The sequence below is a fragment of the Bombus vosnesenskii genome, unplaced genomic scaffold (assembly GCF_011952255.1).
Source record: "Bombus vosnesenskii isolate JDL3184/JDL3185 unplaced genomic scaffold, Bvos_JDL3184-5_v1.1 scf7180000016274, whole genome shotgun sequence".
Lineage (NCBI taxonomy): Eukaryota > Metazoa > Arthropoda > Insecta > Hymenoptera > Apidae > Bombus > Bombus vosnesenskii.
The window spans coordinates 1737325-1761859 of NW_022884343.1; the positions used below are offsets into that span (position 1 = coordinate 1737325).

The 24535-nt window shown below is 41.9% G+C and overlaps 1 protein-coding gene across 1 annotated transcript in view; it reads left to right on the forward strand.

Moving 5' to 3' along the window:
* The window catches only part of LOC117242373, a 126430-nt gene that overhangs the window by 14562 nt on the left and 87333 nt on the right, over positions 1 to 24535 (forward strand). The gene's annotated exons all lie outside the window — the stretch shown is intronic.

Sequence of the window (24535 nt, forward strand, 5' to 3'; positions counted from 1 at the left end):
TTCGAATCTAGTTCAAACTTAACCAGCGTATCGATAACATTTCCCACCAATCTTAACCCAGATTTGTGCTCTAACATAGACATTGTCTAGGCCTGTGATGTAAACCTAGCTGAGACTATTATAAGCACAATTGTAGACTAGACCGATCGCTTGACTGAAAGCTCAAGTCGAATCCTCAGTTAGATCCAAGTTGAATCAGCCAGAGACTCAAGGCCCAAATCAAATTCAATTACAAGCGAAGCAGAAGCTAACGTAGATGGAAGATAAGTAGGCGAGCGTAACGTTGATCCAACATAAGCAGTTGAACCTAACCTGAACCTAAGCAAATCATCCATAGAGGCGAGATCTAAATTAGGGTGCTATTCGAGCCTGAACGCTTCAAAAGTTCCAGCGAATCTAACCTTCTTTTTCACCTATTAAATCACGCTTATGCGATCAAGTAGACGTAGAATTCGCGATCTTCCTTCCGTTTCCTCCGAAGGATAGGCGAAAATCGGCCGATCGATAAGTTAGTTAGAGCGAAATAAATTGCGCAAGGGGCGAAGCGAAACTCGGTGGGTAAAGTTGGCGGGGGGATTACTCGTAGTATTACGCGGCAGTCGACTGGATCTCGCGTTCCCTCGATGCCCTGAAAAAGGAACGATAACGAGAAACTTGGGGTCCAAGGGGCGAGCTCGAGTGTATCTCGCGCTAAGTTGTTCCTCGGATGGAATTAACGAGTAAGGTTCGACGAATATCCGTGGATCGCTTTTGTCATGGACAACGGGCGAAGAATCTGGTGGATCGCGTAGCTCGATGGATATCTTGCGCGTGAAAAAGGAAGGCGAGTGGAGAAGGACAGACGGCAACGGTTCCGCGGCTAATCCAGTGAAATAGAGAGAGGATTGAAGCGACTGCGATCCGCTGATATTTCCTCGTTTCCAGTCGGCTGTACAAACTCTCGTTTCCAACGGTTGCGAAAAAAATCCCTTTAAATCCTGGCTGACACCAGTCGTTGCCCGATTAATATTAGACGCGTTGCACGGCCAACCGTAAGAGATTACCGAAAGGTAAAATTTTCGTGATCTGGTTGCGAGCAGAGAGCTCTCCGGGGCAAATGGCAACTGATAATTGGCCTTAATTTTTAATTAGCCTTCTATCGGGTTAATTACGCTGATCTCGGTATCGTCGTACGATTCCCAAGGGGACTTTTACCTTTCACCCTTTCTGAACCGCTCAACGAAAGGGATTATCGAAATAAAGGCGCCGATCCGTGGCTGGCTGAATCCTCGAGTCTTGCTACGGGAACGAGCCAACTTTCGAGGCTGTGCCGCGCGAGTTTCGATCGAGTTCGAAAACGAAATTACGTTAACGGCCGACGATATCGTACTCTGCTTCCTCATGGTTTTCTCTTCCACTCTGCCTCGTTGTTTAACCGCTGTTCCAGCTGTTTTCCACTCCACTGTCTCCGACTCTGTTTCGATCTCTGATTCTTCCATTCAGAGCGTCATCCTGAATTCCAATCGCCTCGAAGAAATTCGAATTTCCCTTCTCCTATCTGTTATCATCGTTCTGACGAATTTGGCCCTCAGAGCACTTTGAACGCTAGATACACGAACATTGCTTTGATGGTTCAGCTTTGAGTTACTAGACCGGTGTATCTGTCGCTGTTAATTAGGTGTCATGGCGTTAGGCTAGTTTCGTAATACTCACACGATATTCCAATAAATAACGCAATGTTTCCTTTCAATATTATATTGTCCTAATATCTGTTACTAATTATCTCTACCATTTACATATTATTTTAATATCGGATATTTTAACATTGTCGTGATAATTGAATTATGGGATTGAGCTAATGCTCTGTGTTACGTCGGGCGATCCTCTACCTAGACCAGGTCATACACCGCTGGCCAGACGGGAACCAGATGAGCGCTCGTTTTTGCTGCGTGCCCTCAACAGTCTTAAGGACCCATCATAAACCCCAGTAATTTGCTAGCTAAGGTCCTTCAGACCCAAGGAATATCGTTTTTCCAAATCCTTTTCTAAAGACTATTGTCTACTACAGCTTGACACGGGAAAGTTAGTTTTTCTCACGTACGATGCTTCCCACTAGCAACTTTCTATCGAGGGCGGCTAAGATCCTTCCTAGTCCACCGACCTACGTTTATCCAATCAGGAGCAACGTATACTGTCCTCACTTTCCTGACCAAAAATGTCATGAACAAATCCGATGGTCCCGTGCGCTAGCTTTCCTCCGACATAGTGTCACGTAAACTTAAGGGTTGGTTGATGAAATAAAACAGCTGAGTCGTAACACAACTATTAATTTTGTTTTAATTCAACTTTATTACGAATTCAGCAATCACAATATAACACACACTGAATTAACATAAATCACAATTCACTCCAACCACGTTATGCGAGACTTAGTTACAATGATACGTTAAGTACGCGACTGTTATAAGGGTAGAGATCGGTAAGGATATATTGACTATTCTAAGGATACAGAATAAGTGAGTCTTTCTGGCGATACCGTGTCTGAGGAAGGCTAGGGATGGGTGTGTCTAAGGACACGGGACTATCGGATTTGTCGATGACAATTCTGGTTAAGGAAGTGAGGGCAACAGACACCGTCTCCGATTGGATAATAAGACGGTTGGTGGACCAGGAAGGGTTTTAGCCGGCCTCGCGAGAAAGTGCTAACTTCCTAGGCTAACACGTGGTAAACGATAAACGTAAAGGGAAATCTAAGACAAGAAATACTCGCTTGGTTCGAAGGACCTTAACCATGAAAATACCAAGACCCCTGGTGGGTACTTAAGACTATCGAGGGTACGCACCAAGAATGTGCAGACATCTGGGTGCCACCCTGTCCGCGGTGTGTGGCCTGGTCTCTGATGTGAATCGACGTTACAATAGCATCGCCACTGTACTTTACTTCTCCTACGCCATCAGGAGGGTCAAGTCAACTGCTTCTTCTACACCGCTAAAAAAGTGAACATGTCAGTAACGGGTTAATCAACTATAACAAAACTCCAAGAGCCTTGCTCTATCCTCAACGAATATCGTGCCAGTGTATCGCGTCTCTATACGCCAACTCATTGTCGACGATATACATGTCGGAGACGAAAGAACACCGGAGCCTCTGGAATTTTGGATAATCCCGCAACATTGTAATCTAGAGTCTACGATAGCTGTAATTAAACAATTGCAGTTATTCAATCCGATTGTAATTGTTCGAGAGTTGTGATAATGAGCTTGGGCTCGAGGCGACAGCCAGTCGCCGAACGTAGCCGCGGTCACGGGACGAACGCTTTGTCTAACAAAGGCATGGAGTAATTCTATAGCTCTCCTTAAAAAGGAAATAGTTGTAACAATCGACAGTAAACATTCCAACGGTCTCTGTCCCGTAGCTCGCCACACGCGAGATCTAACTAAAGTCCTTCAAACAAACAGTCTTTGTCCCAACTACGAGAAGATTGAGGAGACCTATTTTTCAGTGAACGACGTCTCCCACTAGCAACTTTCCCTCGAGGGCGGCTAGCATCTTTTTCTAACGACTGATATGGAGATTGACCAATTAGCAACAACGCCAATTTCCCTTACTTTCTGAACGAAGGCTATCCTCGACGAATCCGATGATCTCGTGTCCTTAGACACAGCCCATTATGGTTTCCCTCTGTGGCATCATCGGGACGGGAAAGTCATTCTCTCTCGCGATCTCATCGACTAAAAGAGTAACTCCTACGCCCAGTAAATATTACGCGTCCGACTTAGATTTTGTGAGCACGTTCATCTATCATCCCGTCGACCACGGATTCGTTGTTGAACCTAGGATCATTGTCATTAGTTTCTCGAGTATCTAATTACCACGGTTACTTATCCGGTTCTGTGATAATCGTATTTGCACTAGTCGATGTCTTCTCTATTGCATAACGACAACGTGTAATCCAAACGAAGATTCGTTTCACGCCCCTAACCCTAATTCTAATGTAAACCCGACATATATTCTAAGCAACGGTGTAACTTAAGTGGGAAAAATATATAATTCATAATTCTGTGAATCACAGTGTTGTACGAACTGAATCAACCCTATTATCTTAACGGAAATCAGGGGATCGATCGACTCGTGGTGTCGGTTATTATAATCGTAACGGGAATTTACGACTTCCGTTGACGTCTCTCCTCGCGATTGGTCGAAAATACACTCTGTGAAGTCCCAGTTCTGACTTAATATTGTGATATTGGTTTAATACGTTAAGATTGACGTAACTTAGTTAACAGTAAGTTAGTCTGCCGATATCGTAATATTGACTTGGCAATCTAACAATGGCCCGAAAATAAACGCCATTTCAACGTCTTAATATTTGTTATTAATTATCTCTGACATTGATCCACTCTCTAATTATTGGCTCTACAAGGGCGTAACTGACCTAACGTCCATATTAGCCTAATGCTAATCGATCTTGACGTAACATTATTTCCTTTATATTTAACGACGATCTTGCACTTTCTTAGAAAATTAGCCAATTAATCAGATTAAATAATCCCTTGAGAAATGGATCAGATATCGATTAGCAGATTAAGGATATTTTCATAGTCTAAGGTTCCAAACGGATCGACGATTCTCCTGACCTGTTCAAAAGTATTTCGATCGGTTCGCTACGAGAATAACGAACGATTTACAAAGATAAAATCGACCTATTTACTTCGTTTATGTATTCCAACAATGTGACATTCCCGCAATTCGATGGATGAAACTCTTAGAAGCTGTATCTGTCGTAACTTGACGTTACGCTCGTTGCGACTGGTTAGGATTCCGTGAAAGGATAAAAATTCTTCTTAAGACGGAGATAACGCGTTGATTATAAGATTCTCCATGAACTTGCAGATATATCGGCAAAGTTAAAATATCGATATCGATCCCAGAGTCAAAGGGGAAATCTCGAAAGCTGCTGTAGTCTCGTTATGAAATCTACGATTTCTCAAATTATCCGCCACTATTTCTAGCCTTTAACGCGCAAAGAACTTGAGAGGCACGAGAGGGAGGAATATTCGTTACGAATGCCCGATTCCGTGCAGAGTTGTTGGAAGCTAGATACAACCCTTAACGATCGCGAGAACTGGCTCAGCCGGTTATCATTTTCGCAACAAGTGGCGCGCACGGAACGCACACCCTCCCTCCGTCAGAGATCGCAGTGATTTCGTACGGGATCCGGAAAGAGTGAAGCGGGTTATATGAATGAAGAGAGGTGTTTCGTAGGGGAACGAGTTTTTACGATTATCACCAGCGGAAGTCCTCGAGTTACGGTATCCTTTATAGAGCGAGTCGATTTCGTTTCACCCTTCTGGGTCACGGGAAATTCGAAGGGATCAATGAAACGGCGGATATACTCGAGCACACCACTGATTCCGTATTCTATAACCAATTCGTATAAAATACAGCCTACCGAGTTATCTCGGTTAACTGGTTTACAAAGAGGGTAGCCATAACAAGTTCTTTTGAAATATACCAAGATATAGGATTTATCATATCGTGTCAATTTTAATTATGCTATAAAGGGTTGGAGGCTCGCAGGTTACATTCAGATTTGGAATTCGTTCGTTGCAATTTTTTCTTTTTTTTTATTTATTTATTTACATTTTACAATTTGTCCAGTAGGACATTTGGTAAAGTATTATAGCTTAGTGATATAGTATTATAACATGTGGATGGCTACCCCCAGTGGGATACCATCTTCGAACATTGCAATTGTAAGCTGGTAGAAGTTTCACCGGTATTTGAATCTTAATGGAGCCAGGATTGATGTAACTGTAGAGATGGCAATTGGCCACCGATGCGTTTCATGTGTTTTACGAACACGCGAATATCTTAAGTTCGACTAAGGTAGTTGTAGGAATGGCAAATTGGCCATTGATGGTACGACAGAGGGTTCCGATGTTATTCGATGTGTTTTATGAACACGCAAATATCTTAATTTTCATTGACGTAGTTGTAGAAATGGTAATTGGCCACTTGATGTTATTCGATGTGTTTTATGAACACGCAAATATCTTAATTTTGCCTAAGGTAGTTGTAGGAATGGTAAATTGGCCACTGACGATACGACAGAGGGTTCTGATGTTATTTGATTTATTTTATGAACAAGTAAATATCTTAAGTTTGATAAGGTAGTTGTAGGAATGGCAAATTGGCCACTGATGGTACGACAGAGGGTTCCGATGTTATTCGATGTGTTTTATAAACACGCAAATATCTTAATTTTGACTAAGGTAGTTGTAGGAATGGTAAATTGGCCACTGACGATACGACAGAGGGTTCTGATGTTATTTGATTTATTTTATGAACAAGTAAATATCTTAATTTTGATTGACGTAGTTGTAGGAATGGTAATTGGCCACTGACGATACGACAGGAGATTCTGATATTATTTCATGTATTTTATGAACACGTAAATATCTTAATTTTGACTAATATAGTTGTAGAAATGGTAATTGGCCACTGACGAAGATTCTCATGTTATTTGATATATTTTATGTACATGTAAATATCTTCATTTTGATTGACGTAGTTGTAGAAATAGTAATTGGCCACTTGATGTCATTTGATGTATTTTATGAACACGCAAATGTCTTAATTTTGATTAACGTAGTTGTAGAAATGGTAAATTGGTCACTGACGATACGACAAAGGGTTCTGATATTATTTGATGTATTTTATGAACAGGCAAATGTCTTAATTTTGATTAACGTAGTTGTAGAAATGGTAATTGGCCACTGACGAAGATTCTCATGTTATTTGATATATTTTACGTACACGCAAATATCTTAATTTTGATTGACGTAGTTGTAGAAATAGTAATTGGCCACTTGATGTCATTTGATGTATTTTATGAACACGTAAATATCTTAATTTTAACTAATATAGTCGTAAAAATGGTAAATTGACCACTGATGATACGACAGAGGATTCTAATGTTATTTCATGTATTTTATGAACAGGCAAATGTCTTAATTTTGATTAACGCAGTTGTAGAAATGGTAATTGGCCACTGACGAAGATTCTCACGTTATATGATATATTTTATGTACACACAAGTATTATCTGAATTTCCTTCGAGTAACTTAATGGTAGATTTATTTCAAACCTAAACTAATTATACGAAATATTTTATTTCATATCCTTTCATACATATTTCAATTATTCTTAGTAATCTAACGGTACATCGCTTCAATTCTATTCCATGCAATAATCGCAGTCTAGTAGAATTTCTATTGTTTCCTGAATTTGTGTTCTCAATTCGATCTAGATTGCACCTAGTCATGGTTAACGTAATTTTACGTTACATTATTCTCATAAACAATGTCCAATGTTACCTACAAGCATTTTTCTTAGTTAGCTCGATAGACAGATCTTAGCCTGAATCTAATCTCAATCTAGTCAGATACGTACAAAAACAAAATTTTGCTTTGACCCGATTTGTCACCTGTAAAATCTACTCCTATCATTCCATAATCGAACACCTTTCTAAAAACACTCAACATCTGTTACAATACAATCTACTGATAATTATTACGATAACTTGCCACTCGTAAAATTTCACTGAGAAGACCCCCAATCGTGCGATAGCACTCAACCTTATTTCTCATTTATTCACTTCCATCGTAAACAGTCTTTACAGAACGAACGACCACCCTTTCTCTTCTTTTTTTTCTATCCTGATCCTCACGAACAACGTCCTAAGGTGAAAGGGGACGTAAATTTAACTGGATGTCAGGATCTACTTCGGGTCGGTAATATACCGTCCGTACGATAAAAAAAGCGGATAACAAGGTTAATTCCAAGCGATTATTTCCATCGTTATCCCGATCAGGTGGAGATCGAAGCAACCTGCGCATCCCTCTGGATTATCCGCTAGCATCGAGATTCGTATCGTAATGTCCCTGGAGGCGTTATCAAAATTATCCTCGCGAGATCCTCTATCCGAGTGGGTATTGTGCGTTAAGGGCTCTTATCGTGCAGATTCATCGTTCCAGAGATTCACGCGGCACACTCGAACGACGAACCTCTGGGGTGGGTTCCGCGGTCTTTACGTTCGATCGTCTTGAGGGTGAAAGTAACGGATCGGGTTGAGCTAACTGATTCGACGAAAACACGTCAGATTTTCCTCAATACTTTGACTGCCACGCTGAAGTCACGTGTTTCGTCGAGGACGCCAGGGCAGTGTTTTTATTATTCAAAGCATATAATGGCAAAATAATAATAAATTGAAGGTTTCTTGAGTTACGTAATCTTGCTAGGAACAAGCATACGCGCGATACTGTTTCGGACAGAAAGATGGAAAAATGGAAGACTACGCCACTTGCTCGAACTGCAGCTTCGTTCCTATCGTATTTTTCTATTTGCGGCAGATTCAGAATCGCTGTCGGTGTTCGGCCAAGTTGATAGTCATGCGGAATAATTCGCGGCCGATGTTAGAGAAGAAATTCCAGCACGAGGCGGGCTTAAAGCGGAAACACTCGGCTGAAGAGTCGTTAGCGTAGGTCAGCGAGAAAAGTACGAGTCACCGTGTCGGAGACTTCGATAAATAAGGAAGCAGGCACGTTCCAGGGCGTAAAAGTCACGCTATACAGTCGCGCCACGTACCTAGTCGCGACTCGCCACGAATACGGCATCGCCCTGCGAGCCAGACGTTGCTCGAGGGGATGAAAATCATCCTGACACGTGCAACTGGTACCCCAATTAAAGCCAGGGTCGGTAAATAAAGTCGTCTTACTTAACGACCCGCTGTATTAATCGCGTCAAAGCAACGTGCACTTGTTGCCATTATTGTTCCGTATTCTTGTGGCAGAGCTGGACTCGAGTCGAGCTTGTAAAAGCTGGCAAACTTTTCTTCGATTTCAAAAAAATCAATTATCGTCGATAAAAGCAGAGATATTTAGTTTGGTATTGGTAATAAAAGAACTTAGGACGAGTCGTAGATTGGAAGAATATGTGCACAGAGCGACGCAGCCAAGGTGCATTTCAAGGCCACCGGTAGAAACGAATAAATCCTACTAGATTGAAAAAGTCACTATACAAATGTTTATCGACCGATGGTTTTATGGGGTAAATCCCTAGATACGTAAAAGATAGATAGACGTTGGTGAATGATAGTCCGTGTGCTTTGAAATGGCCAGAGATTCTAAGGTGTAGAAATTTGTAGAGTAAAATAGGAAATTTAGTAAAAGGTGACAGAATTAACTGGCTGCTACGTGTTCATGAAAGATGATGATTCATAACTCAGAGATACTTTTAACAGAGCTTGAAATAATTTTTCACAGCCTAAGGTTGCAAACGGTATATAACGATTCTCATGATCTTTCTATCTGCCACAACGAACGTATCTCGGTCTGTTCGCCACGAAAACATCAATCTACGAAAATCGCTAAACCTAGCGACAGTTTTATCCTTCGTGGATTCGTTAAAATCGTGTCAGCTCTGAAAACAAGCAGTTTGATCAATGTACTATGAAAACTACCTGGAAAAGCGGTAAAATTGAGTATACAATTGGATACAAATCACCAGGATCTCTTCTAAAAACGTTGTATTGCAAAATATTTATCAGGTACGTATAGATAAAAATTGAATATGCACGGTGAAATTGTCTAAGATATACAACAAGCGCTGAATGAATCTAAAGAGTCGAATATTTAAGTGTTTGATAAAGAGCATTAAATGTTAATGTCGATATTATCGGCTTGGAAACTAAGTGACTGCGGATTTTGTCATTACCACCTAATGAGAAAATCCGCAGTCACTTAGTTGCCAAGCCAATAAACGTTAAGGAGGACTTGTAGAAAATATCAAGTTTCAGCTCCAGCAATATTATTACTACAGTCGACTGTGATAATGTTAATGAAATTTTAGAATGTTCCGTATAATACACGTCCGTGTGATCGATAGGATACGTGGAAGATGGTTCTTTTTTCATTATAAATCTGTAGCATCGTACCACGCAGGTCGTCGCTATATCGACGTGCGCGTATCTCTCTATACATTCATGGGCTGTGTTCAGGCTGGAACGTTGAAGTATCGAAAAGTAATCAAGAATCAGCCCGCAGTGAATATCCGATGGAACATCGTTCTCGTGCATTTACACCGGTCTCTACCGTGTTACCGTACTTCTATTCTCGTTTACACGAATATCATTTTCACGTATCGTGAACGCGATTGCACGTGAGGCAGAGAAGAGAGCAGACAGAGTCTCTGGTAATTCGAACGTAAATCGTTGATCACGAACGTATGCGCGCACGTTTGTTCCGTGACCGACGTTTGCTGTTTCGGTTGCTATAATACGGCTATCGGTGAAATAATATTATGCCGCGTTCACAGTTACGCGAATATCGGCCGTCGTCAATAACGCCGCCTCGTCGGGTCAACAGCACCGGCTAACATCGCGTTACTTTGACCTTTGACCCTTGGTCTTCTCGCGAATCACGTTCTCTGTAATCCCACCCTCGGTCGCGAAAAGCCTCGGCTCAAAGCCCACGCAACTAACGCCCACGATTACGCACAACAGCTGTTTTCCTTTTACAGTGATCGCTGGTTAAGATACACTGGCTGCTTGCTGCACTGAAAATAGAACCAGCCAAGATTTCCAGAATTTCGATTTAGTCACGTAGCCCAACTGTCGACGCTATTATCCGATTAATTAGATTAGTAGCTTGAGTAGTTAGCTCACAGGACATGTTCTCACCATACGAAAGAATATATTGGCTTCTATAGAACGAATAGACTGTTTTATGCTACTATTCCCAGACCTACATTCGTCGACCGATGGCAGAGTGCGGGTAATTGGAGGAATCGGATGATACTGGACCAAGTTCTTCAGCGGATGACACCTTTCAAGCCGAAGCCTGAATCTAGGATCTAATGGGAAGGAGCCTGGTTGAAAGCAAACTCGACTCTTTCGAACTCATCGATCCAATGAAAATCCGAACCTAGCCAACCTGTGCGAAGCTAATTAAGCCGAACAGGAACCTAATCTAAAGGTAGTTGGAACTGAACAAGGAGCTGATATAAGACAAACTGCAGCCTAATTCGAGCCTGAAGCAAGCCAAGTTCAAACGTTCAGACCTATCTTTAAACAATTTGATCAAGGTGCAAGCCTAAACCTAAAGCTAATTTAAACGCAACCTAATGCAAACTTGCTATAGTTGAAACCTACCTGAGACTTGGCCCAAGACAAACCGAAAATCTAATTCAAGATCTGACCAAAGTCAAACCGCGAAACGAGCGGATCAGTGACGATGGTGTCTGTTTATGGTTGCGTCCTATGGGAGAATTTCGAGGCGTAAAAGGCGTGAAGAATCCACTGGGAGTACGTACTCTTCGGGCAGCACGTCTAAACGCGGCACAAGACGCATGCGCTTATTTATTAGCGCGACCGAAAATCGATATTCGACCTCTCGCTCTCTCGCACTCTCCGCTTAATATTTCTTTCGACTTGCCGCTTTTCCTGCGAAAACGCTGCGATGCCTTCGCCTACCTATCGACGCTCTTGCGACGTCAGACGTCGCTCTGGCGCGTTCCTCGAATTCGCGCAACGTGTTAAACGATCCTGGACCCTCGTTCCGATCCTTCTGGAACAGATTGAACCACTTAGAAGAATTCGCGCAAAGATCTCGAGAATGGCGTAGGAAATGGACAGCAGACATGGGTCGATGTTCTCTGCTTTGACGAACGAAGATTCTCAGGTGTAATCTTGAGTGGCAAGTGGATCTTACGCAGGCTACTTGTAACTGTCCGGACAGATTTGTAGGAAATCTGTCAGACCAATTTGTAGGAAAGATAGCAGACTGCAGATTTTTCTGCAGTTTCATATTTTTATCGACGTGACTAAGGCAATGAACGTAGACATACAGCTTTGTTTCACTTGCGTTGAATGCCTTTTATGCTTCCCTATGCTCATTTTGTACACTTTCTACTCTCATTTCGTTCATTTTCCATAGTTTTGCACTTTTCAATTCTTCATAAAAATCTGGATTCTAGTGACGAGTTTTATAAAACCGCACAAATCAATGATTCTCGACAGCCAGTTTTTCGAGTATCCGAGCTAGTTCAGTGTTTTGCTCGATTCAAATTTGGTTTTCACCTGTCATCGCCCTATCTAAGGGATTGTTAACCTCTTAGTCGGTAATTGCATGACCATCCAAAATCTACATTTAACCGGTTAGCTGTCTTTTGACGAGTATACTCGTGACGGAGAAGTGGCAATTTTCTGTGTTCTGACGAGCCTTGTCAGCGATAAAATTCAAAGATAAAACGATCATTTTGTTACAGTTTAATTTTATATTATAACAGCCACGTGTACCCTGTGTTTGACGAGTATACTCGTCGTCGCTTGCCTTTGCGATACACTTTTCAAAGAGGTCGCGACAGCTAACTGGTTAACAGATATAGGATTTTGTTACGTTTGGTCTATGTTATGAATTTTTATAGCATATTGTAGGAATCGTTAAATTTTATTTTTATCGTAATATCGGAGCCCACGTTTATTTTCAATTTATTATATCGTAACAGGCGCTATAGTTTGAAACTCGCTAGAAATGGAACCGTTGTGCTCTACCAGTGCGTATTGTGACACAAAGTCATAGACTAAGAGACACGCAGTAAGAAACGTAAAACTTGCCACGTGATTAATGACGATCGACGATAGAGATTAGCTAAATGGGAATCGATACCGAATGTTACGATTGTATCATAAATTGCCCACGTACTCGTGCAAAGAAACATTAGTCGACACACGTCGAGATATTCAATTCACTCAATCCACTTAGCATTTTGCGACAATTTTTCTTCCGTCTTCGGTACCCTCTGTGCCACGTGGCTCTCGTATAATCTACGGTGAGCTTCTCATTCAAGCCACTCGTGTTTCCTGAGCATAAAAAGAAATCAATAACAGCGTGTACCATCGGTGGTACACGCGGCCTCAACAATGTACCAATTAACGTATCACTTAGTAATTTAACGTGTCAATTGTCTACGCGAAAAATTGTCCATCATTAACCTTATTTCATTGGCAATTTTTCAAATTTTGTCTTCTCTACATGCCTGGATCCATAAGATCCATAAGATCGTTCAAGATTTTGGATCGTCGATCGACTTTTTGACGAACGTGGTCGTGGTCCAGTTCGAGGACTGCTCGATAAATTTATTCGAACCAAATTGATAGCTTTATCGAATTATTCATATAGCATATCCATACCATGCGCTAACAAATAATTTTCATACGAAATCTACTTGTACGTAGTAAAACTTCATACGGTGCTGTGCATAAGTTTCAGACCACGTACGTTGCTGGTTTTAGTTTAGACTGTCTACTTTATTGCCTTGAAACATAGTTCTAGTTTCTGTATGTAGTATTACATGGAATTGGATCTTTAGATATTTCCTTCGTGGCGTTTGTTGGACCGCAATTTTTTTTGACGACTTGGCATCGTATTGTATATATACGTAGTACATCACTTGGATACGTAGCAACTAAGAAGCAGGAGTTGCACGTTTTTCAAACGTAAAACAGGAAATGAACTTATTAACGCTGCAACTAAAAATTAAGCAGTGGAATCTGTGTGGAAAGAGTAAACCGTTTTACGAAAAAGGGAGATATTTAAATCATCGAAAATAAACTACTGCAAATTTTAAAAACTCTCGTAAAAAACTATGAATCAATTATACTAGTAGTTCGTGTTAAAAAAAAAACAAAAAAAACTGTTATACAGTTAGTTTCTCGTTTTTGAAAAGAACTATTCCAATCCATCATTTATAAAGCTCCGGCAAAAAATTGTGAATTGACCATTCTAGCAGTTGTAACGTTGAAAACGCGCAATCCTCAACCCATCATAGCTTAAAACTATCTGCAGACGTAGATCCAATTCAGATCTATTCGAGTGGGAAACGTGTTAAGCTCATTTTCGTTGATCGATATTTTCACGATGATAGTACACTTGGACTTGCCATTAAGCGGATTAATACAACCCTTCCTAATTACATCGATCCTATCATAAGGATGTTTCACCGTAGAGAAATTATGCACGCGGCTATCAGAGAATCGGTTGAACCACGACGACGGAGTTATAATTTACCGACCGGTCCTATCGTAAAGCTGACCTCTCGAAGGTACGTGTACAGGCTGCTACTCCATCATAGAACGCGGAATTATTTCCATGGTTAACCTCGCAAGCGATTGGCTGAACGGCCGAATATGTTGGAATATACATATGCCCGCAAAAGTGTTGCAAAACTCGTAGACATTTTTTGTGCATATATCACGCGTTAGGGAAAACACTTTGAAGTTTCATCGACGCTCTTATGAGCCTCGGCCATCATGATTATATTGGCAAAATTTGAAAGCAATCTGAAAATGTATGTAGCGATTGTACGATATCTCTTATTTTTTAAAACGAATGCATGAGTGATTTGAATTGAATGAAAATTAAATGATTTTTAAACCTATCAACGCTTGGTCTTAATCCATACTTAACTGAAGTTTGACCCGCGGTTAAATCAAACCTGATCAAACTAGCTCAAACCTAGTTCAAAAGTAACACAATAGCTTCAAGCATCTCCATATAAATTCATGATCCAACCGTCTATTATAGATTCAAACCAGAATCAAATAATTTTTAACTTTGTCACACCTGATCAAATTAGCTCAAACCTCGTTCAAACGTAACCCAATAACTCCAAGCATCTCCGTATAAATTCATGATCCAACCATCTATTATAGAATCAAATAATTTTTAACTTTGTCACTCCTGACCAAACTAGCTCAAACGTCGTTCAAACGTAACCCAATAGCTTCATGCATCTCCATATAAATTCATGATCCATCTATTACAGATTGAAACTAGAACCAAGTGATTTTTAGCTTTGTTACGCCTGATCAAACTAGCTCAAACCTCGTTCAAACGTAACCCAATAGCTTCATGCATCTCCATATAAATTCATGACGCAACCATCTATTATAGATTCAAACGAGAATCAAGTGATTTTTAACTTTGTCGCTCGACAGTCGTGTCCTATCGTGGTGTCAATTTTCAAAATGTTGTATAGATAGTAGCATGTAACGTATACGCGACAGTTTTCCATGGCAGGTGTTTAAATACTTTAGCGAGCAAGTGTATGTAACGTGGCGATGGTCTCTACGGGAAATGCAATAGGGAGAATGCGTAATGAGAGTCGGTGGTGATAGGGCCGATTGAATATTCGACCGATTACAGAACGGTACCGCACGTGTCGTTTAATTGATCGTTTCACGCGGCTCGCGCTATTCGCGGCTGGTCCTTTTATGCGATAGACAAAAGGCAGCAGTGAACGAAGGACATTTTTCACCGACTCGCTCCACACACAACGCCTGGCATGCGCGTACCTCGCTTTCTACTCGTTTATTACCTGGTGAACGTGGATTCGTGATCATCTCGCGGATGCTTTAAAGGTATGTTTAAAGGTGTAGTTTCGATGAAAGGATGCGTTTGCGAAATGCTAACCGAGAGAGATCTCGTTGTACTTTCATTGAAATTTCTGCTACAACAAGTTACGGTTACTTGGATCTGCGAATGATTTGATTTCGATGTATTGGGTTGGCAACTAACTTATTGCGGATTTTGTCAATAGTTGGCATTGACAAAATCGTAGAACATAGAACATAAATAAAACTTCGTCTAAATTCACTCTGGGTTCAATTTTCCCAGTGATTTGGATAAAGATAGAAATCGGGGACTTAGATTCGCGAAAAACCTGACCAAACTCGACCAACGTAACTCACTCAGCTGACTTACTTTCGACCTGGCTGGAACTTGTTTGTGACCTAACCTAGACCCAACGAGATTCTAACCTGAATCTAGCCGAGATGAAATCTAAATCCAAGCGAACTGTAGCGTACGTCTGGATGGAAAAAAGAAAGAAAGGGAAAATATCACGGGAAAGCGGGTGCGGTTCGTTTTCCTATTTCTTCGTCTCTTTTTCTCCTCCTTCGTCCCTCCCCCCTTCCCTCTTTCGCTACTTTTTTAATCAAACGAGCAAACTGTACATTAACCGGTTCTAAGTAAAATTTGCGGATTCGCCTGAGCAAATTTGCTCAGTGTTGAAACGCAAACACGGCTAACGAGAGAGCGGAGCCGATCTTTTCCCGATTTTCGCGCTACAGCCGCTGCCTACGATCCTCCACCTACGATGATGGCGGCGGGATGGCGCGCGGTTTTATTTTATCGGGGAAAATGGCAGGGAGCTCTCAAGCCGCGGATATAAGCGTCACTTTTCACTGTTGAGACTCGGCATCGGGAATCGGGACGCACTTGTCGGAACAGTTTCAGACGTTAACGTGTTTATTACGCATATAGGTTGCCGAATCTACAGGGTGATTCTGAAATATCCGTCTAAAGACATTAAAGTAAGAACGAGTCATTTCGTAGGACGACAAGAGCAAAAGATACCGATCTCTGCAAAGGACTATTTCCATTCAAAGCTTAATTAATTACTATATACAGTACACCTTTAACCATTTTCCTTTAACGTGTTTTCCCAACTGCGTCGATAACGAAATTATCACCTGAAACAGCCGCGTGGTCCGCTCTTTTCTTACGGTTGTACCTATCATAGCTACGCTTGTTATATTGTATAACTATATATATTTCTTTAATATCTGGTTTTCTGAATCACCCAGTATATCAGCTGGAAAAACGAGGAAAGGAAGGACAGGATTAGATTTCATAGCGGAATCTCCGCCATTGCGCTCTTCTTGACGTTTCCCCCACTTCCAACCCTCTGTACACGTGTCCGATAATTTACCCCTGCAACGAAGATGTTACTCTCAACGAGCGACTCGTTTCACGCTCGAAAGAGGGGAAATCCTGATTCGATTTTTTTATTCAGTCGACGTCCACCACTTGCCGCCCCTTCGTCCCTTTCTGTCTGAAACACGAAATACAAGTCTCGAGATGGTCCCTTTTTCACGGCCGTGATTCATCGAACTTTAATTTCAATCGGTCCCACGGTAAGAGGGAGGAAAGTGTCCCCCCCGATTTGTCCTTGGTCTGGGCAGGGAAGAGCCAAAGGATAAACTACGGTTCGCCGTAAAAAGCTTTCCCGACCACGGGAAACACCGTTAGGATATTGATTTATCCGCTTCTATTTCGATGTTCCGCCGGCTCCACCTGAAACCCATCGGGTGCCAACTGCCGATGCTAACTAGCTCGTCTTGAGCAGCCTTCTCCGATTCTAAACTCTCACGATCGTTACACGATATATTTGTCAGTAGCATTCGTGTTTCGTGTATCATGTTAGCACTTTGTGCTTTGTCCTGATGTTTCCTGAAAACCTGAAACCTGAAGGATCCGATCAGAGTAGATAGGAGTAAATGAGGACTTGATCTGAGCAGACCTGGAAAGGTGGGAAGCTGATCGAGGCAGACTTGAAAGAACTCGGGGCCTGATCAGGGCAGATCTGACAAGGCCAAGATCTGAGAGCAGAGCGGATCTGAAAAAACAAATTGGGTCTAATTAGGAACGAACTTTATGAAAGAAAATAAGCGCCAGCGATCAGGTCTGTCGTGAGTCATCTCGAGGACCCGTTTTCTTTCCTAGAAACCGGATCTCTGTCGTCTGTGAAGATGGGACGACAGCGAGGGAAGATTAGATGGAATTGCATGTCTCTTTTATGTTCTGTACTGTAATTGCCATATCACAGTTAGCCTGAAATTCTGAACAGTACCGAGAAAGAATTCTGTTCTTAGGTTCCCTTCTTGCCAAAATGGCCCAACGTCACTCGTTCACAGAAACAGGGCCAGGCTCGAAAATTAGACTTGTCTTGGTTCCAGCAACATATCTAGCTTGCACCTAGTCGGAAGGAACTTTTCATTCATCTTCACCGCCATCAAATTTATCCACACGATTCCCCTCTCGCAGAAGGGCTGCCAATTTCAAATCGAATTTATTCCCCTGTCAGAGAGATCCGCGCGCTATGAATACCGTCACGACGATGTATAAGGTCACTGTGCCTATATATATATATACATACGCATACGTGTATTGGTCGTCGAAAAAATAGCGCGTGGAAACCGATTTCAACAAACTGGATCGATTTTCTTCGACACCCTTTAGAATCCGGGATAGAAGAATCCACGATGCGTTCAAGTTGCTAACCTCGCTCGTGTCTCACCCCATAAATATTTATCGATCCTCATCTGTCCCCATGGATGTGTGATAAATTATGCTATGACAAACGTTAGCTGGACTCTTAAAATTGGCATGTTGTAAAGCCACAGGATGACACAGGTCTGATAGGATTGTTTCTTCTTTTCTTCCCCTCTACTTCGTCAGCCTGTACACGAGGCCAGTCACGTGGAACGGAACAACGAAATAATCGAAGATAACGCGAACATTCGAAACGTTGCCCGAGGAAGAGTATTATTCGTGGGTTCGAATTAATCAACTAAATCTTCTGATCCATTTGAGGTTTTAGTTTTGTGTGAATTCATAGTCACACTATGCTGTTATTGAATCGTTGGTCGACAGAGGCTGGATCAGTTCTGTCGCGCGCAGATATTTTCCCTTCGCAATTGAACTTGCGATCTGTATCCAACTGTATAAGCAACTTTATCTTCGCCATGGAACCTAGAAACTTGTTTTATCTGATTTTTGCATTTTCATATTTCTCATAAATACAGTCGTCCATCTATTTAGCAGTAGCTCGTTAATAACGTGTTTACTCTGAACGGTAGAATTTCTCTTTCATCTTCTATCATTAACAAACGTGTTCTGTTTCTTCGTGACGAACCCCTGCCTATCGTGCTGGTTCTCGTCTTCTCTTATGCAGTGACGACTGGTCTCTCCGGAGGGTCGTTCCACGAATTCGATCCACGCCGTCCACAGGAGATACACGTCGAGCCGTGGATAACACGCTGTATTTTTCCCGGGTCCTGACCTCCTTCTAGGAAGCCGCTAGGTAAGCGTGTTAACGGGGATTTCGTCGTTGCGATAAAGCAATTACGTCGGCCCTGGGCGTCGCTAACTTCGTCTGGATCCTCTGCTGTTCTTCTCTCGTTTCGTCTTTCTCTCCTTCTTCCCAATAATGGAAGAGGGTTGAAAAAGTATCCTTCGTTACGAAGCAGCTACATGGCCTTGGCAATTCCCTTTCGCCACCAGCTTTTTGAACTCTGTTCCTTCAAATTCTGTCTGGTCTTTAGATAAGTGTGCGTTCCAGTATTGGAGGATAAAGAAAGACCACTTGCGTGGCCTGCAAGTATTTCGACTTTATACTTTGCTTGAATATCGTTAGAAGCTTTTTATTGCTTGCTGCTTTTTATAGATCAGATTATAAATCTGAATTATCGTAATAATATTTGCTATTTAAATTTCATTGGTTGTATCAACATCGGGTGTCTACCTGTCAGTTTAACCAGCCGGCTGTTTCTGACGAGTATACTCGTCACGAAGAAATGGCAATGTTTTGTGCTATGACGAGCCCTGTCAGTGATAGAATGAAAAAATAAAATAGCGATTTCGTTACAACTTAATTCTGTGTTATGACAGCCACGCGTATCGTGTGTTCGACGAGTATACTCGTCGACGCTTACTTTTCCCGACACATTTTAGGTATACATTTTTCAAAGAGGTCGTAACAGCTGACTGGTCAAAAGATCTTCTTTAATCTAACCTACAATACGTGACACGAGAAAATAAGAAAACGTGGAAAATGTATAAATAGATCAATACATGTTATACAGTAGCAGTTAGCATAGCAGTAAAATGCATTTTATCGTTGAGGTTATGTTCGTTCATCCTATGTCTAAAAGTACCACAATGCATTTGGATTAATGGTAGCTTTAAATTAAAACGTTTGTAATAAAAATTCCTGTTGCTATTTAAAAGAATTGCCAAATACTGTTGTGAGAGTTAAAAGGTAAAAGCTTCGAGTGAAGTTAAAATAACTTAAAGTTCGTTAAGGTTATAGGTTACGTAAATTAAAAGAGCGGCAGGAAACGGAAATTTGCAGACGTACGATGGTATTTGAAACGCGCGATAAAATCCGTTTGAGCAGAAACTTGACAAGGAAGAAAATAATATTTCACTCGATCAAGGAACAATATACCGAATTAACTAACGCGTATCCTCGACGTTCTCGGGCAAAAAGAGCGGACTCGTTGCTTAATTACTCGTCGAAAGAGAGCAACAAGGTCACTCGAAAATTGCTTCTCGAAAGAGCAACACTCGCGTTCGCGCGCGCCTGCACACATAACCTAAGTGCAATCTCATTAGGCGCGCCTAATTGCAACGAGAGGGGATTATAAACCTTTCAAGGCTTTTTCGTAAACGAGCCGGCGCGTTTTTACGCGAGTCAAAACGCGCACCTACTTCCGCCGGCTATCATTTCGCAGGCTCACGTTCCAGTCGTAGCGACAGAACGTCTGTTTTACGCTGGTTTTACACTCGTACGACCGTCTGCTCCGCTGCATCGCCGAGAGCCACTTTCTACCTTTGGTCAGAGAAAATTGAACGTACATAACCTCAACAATGAAGCGTCTTCGAGCTCCTTAAGATCCTTCTCCTCGGCGAATCCTGGCTTCTTGCTGTTTTAAATCGTCCAAAGAACTTTCTGTATCAGGAAATCGATGCAATCCAAATGAAATACAGTTTCGGACTTCAGCTAACCTCTTAAAAGAGTGTTTTGCAATTCCTTCAGGTAACGACAAGAATTTTTGTGATAAACCCTCATTCGTTCCTAGTGTCAATTTGATATACTTTTCCGGTAGAAGGTTACACCATTTGGCCATTTATAGAACAATTTTTCTTACGTTTTTGGCACGTTGTGAAATCCGATGTTTTCAAAAATGAAGGTTACGACTATTGTTAATTCAAACATGGCGTTCCTAGACGTAGTCTGAACGAACATAACCTCACTAATGAAAAGTTTTCAATCTGTTCGACTTGAATTGTGGTTGTTGATTGAAAAGCATCTGCTAAATTCTAAATCACCGAATGATCAATGAAAGATCAATGTGCGACGAACAAAGAATAAATGAACGATGAAAAGGTTTTGTAAACCCAATTATATTTATTTTCAATCTGCTTGATGAATACTGACGGCTTTCATCTCGCTTGGTTAAAAGAGTTTTCTGAATCAGTAAATGATCGATAACAATCAACGAGCGGTCGGTAAACGATCGATGAACGATGCAAAAGTTCTACATAGTCGATTATATTCGTTTTGAACGGTAATGCTGAATATAACCTCAATTCGAGTGGGGGAGAAATGAATTTATTTGGCGTAGCGATGGAAACGGTAAAGCCCATGGCCGAAATACGCGAAACCGCGGATTCTATGGACGAATCGACGCAATTGGCCGTAAATGAAGGGAGCGAACCGTTGTTTTAATCGCGACGAATCGACTGGGCTACATTAACGCGGCATTATCGGTCAGGTTAATGGCTGCCACGTCGTTCTGAAGTCGTTCCTGCTCGAACCTGCTCGTCTACCTTTTCGCTTGCTAAATGCAGCCGTTACGCGGTTACATTTAATTTACTACAACCTGTCGTATAGTTGTACGCGTCCCAGGACGCTTTATTAAGAACTTGTAACGAAAATACGATCGTAAAGTAAGGCAATAACTCAAAACACTGTCCTCGGGATAGCGGCTTCTTCGGCAGATTGCCTCGGGCAAAATTGATACAACATGTGAATCGGCGAACAAGGATCAATAAAATCTCCAGCAACTTCGTACACCGACGAAACTTATCATCCCTTATCGGATGGTTTTAGAGACAAGAGGTATTAACGTATCGAAAATTCCCTCCACGCTGTTCCACGTTAATCCTGTCAGATTATACTGTTTCGTTCTATTGCACTCTTATTATTAACTTCATTCGGTCTCTCGATCATACCAATTGAAAACCTAATACACGAGTACTCAAGCAGTCATTGATCACTTTTTTCTGAAAAGATCGAATTCGTTTCTTCGTTAGAACCGGAAGAAGTATTGAAGTCCGGAATATAGAAAATTCATAGGACTCAGGATGAGAAAGGAATGATCCTTGAAAGTAACCCAGGCACTTGCTTGCTTCTCACGATACGTGTCCTAATTGGCAAATTACTGATAGACAGGATGCGATGGTTTTCTTCTTGAAAATCATCACAACTGATTTATCGTTGCATCGTTGGTCTGTACACTTTGATAGAATCCACGTACTGGTACGTACTACTAAAGCGTGAACCCAAACCTACTAAATACGTTCCGCGATGGAGTATCGACCACAAATGGCCCATATTCGTTGGAAAGTTGATGCAGATAACCGAGCAACAATGGTATGATGGTATTAGTTTGGAAGAAGGCGCGAGCCACGCGAAAAACCACGCTGCCAATTATCTCGAGGCGCACATCTGCCCAATTTCTGTCCGTGACCCCTGCTGGACGACAGCAGCTGTCCAATTTCGAGGACAGGCCCTGCACGTGGAAAGTCAATTGGCGTAGAGGGTCACCAGGCCCAATTAACATTATCCAGGATTTTGTAGATCTCATTAACGAGCTCCGACAAAACCGGTGCCATTGTCCTATCGTTGAAATTAGGGAACAACTACTTGAGGGGCTACCAGGAGCACCAATTGTTCCCCTATTACAGAGGGTACTACTGGTCATTCGACTCGATTCTTCCATGGATTTCCAGCGATTTGTTCGTCGAACAACTCGATCCGACCTATTCTCTATTATAATTGGTATTTTGCAAAGTTTTTTTTCCCCCTCCTAATGAAGTTCTGTAGGTGAAGCTTTTGATCATCGAAGATGGCTATAGCTGGTCAGATTCGAGCGATATTTCATCGCGACTTTACTCCGGTCCATCGTAACTAACAAAATATACGAGGGATATTTATGGGGTTAATCGTAGACATGAAAACGATGGGTGGTACGATGGATGTCCAAACAATGTTGTTTGAGAGTTGTTTTTTAGGGTGTTTCATCTTACGCTAGAGACGTACTGGTATCAATAAATCAGGCGACTAGCTTCTCCCTATTCCTCAGTGCCTCGAAATGAAATATTTCACGGTATCTGTAATATTTGAAGATGTACACATTTTTGACGTGTCTTGGACGCGTGCTGTTGTATCGTCTTCGTATTGTAAATTAATTATCCGCCAGAATATAAAACAGTGAAACGGTAAGAGAGGGCTTTCCAATCCATAAATCGCAAACTGTCAATGTCGTTGATATTATTTTAGTAAATTATAACGCAAGGAGGTGGAAGTGCTTAATGGTGGACAGAGGTGGGAAGCGATCGATAGCGCGATCCCTCGATTGAACCCGAACGACAGCTTGGTGACATCGCAGTTTTTCCTCGTCGGTAACACCGTTACCCGGTTAAAAGGGAACCTCCACCCCATCCAAAATCCTTCCCTTGCATTCCCACGAGCGGATGTCTCTGCTCCGGCGTTCTCCTCGCCGCTTGTCTCAGGCGTAATTACTCGTCAGGACTCGTGTCCGCTTTACTCATCGGCGATGAACGAAATCTTATCCTGCTGTGCTAACGAGCAAAGCGAAACTCCGATCTTCCCCTTCCTCTTGCAAACAAAGAGGCACGTTAACAAAAGTTGGCGAGGCAGAGAAAAATGAAAGCGAAAGATAAAGGAGGAAATAGCCGAACGAAGAACAGGAGGAGATGGAAGGTGTGGAAGGAGAAACAGAGGCGACAGGCGGACAGAGAGAGAGAGACTGAACTATAGAGAGGGTGGAAGGGAACGGTCGGGAATAAAAGGAAATAAAGGGAGAAAGGAGACAGGGTCCAGGTCCAGTCGAGGTGGCTGTATTTTCCGTCGGAAAGACACGAAGTGGGTCATCTCGGCTAGAGAGAAGTTCGTAAAAGCGTAAAATGCAAAAGTAAAACGACCAGGGTAAGAGAAAGAGGGGAACAGAGAGCAATGCAGGGTGGCAGAGAGACGAAGAGGAAGGCTACACCATCGTGCAGGAAGCTAGAGCTGCCGTTGATGTATACTTCGAGATGATTTGCATAAAGTTTCTCCCTGGCAATCCCTGGGAGACCGGCGAGGACGAATGCAACAACAACGAGCTACGAGTAGTAGATGGAAGGAGGAGGAGGAGGAAGAGGAGGGTTCTGTTCCGTCTTTAGACGGAGACCCCTCCATAAATCAAGCCAAATACTATTGACGCCTGTTTTCTGGCAGCAGAGAGGGACAATAGATGGGGGTACAAGCCTAATTTCCAGAGCTGCCTTTCAAAAATGGCCTTGGCCTTTCGCGTACAGCTTGGTTGGGTGGAGGAAGAGTTATAAGTTGCGTTCAAAAGATAGAATATAGGAAAATCTGCAAAGATATGTTCAATCGTCGAAATACTAATTGCAAATTGGTGATACAGTACTCCTGTAATAATAGTCAATTAGGTCAATCAGCACTTGTAGAGTGCTTGAAACAATAACAGGGATAACATGGACCATAAGAATAACGAGGTTTGTTGGTCAGGCTGGGGTAATGAAGCGAATCCAAGTTACTAAGCTGTGCCAGCAATAT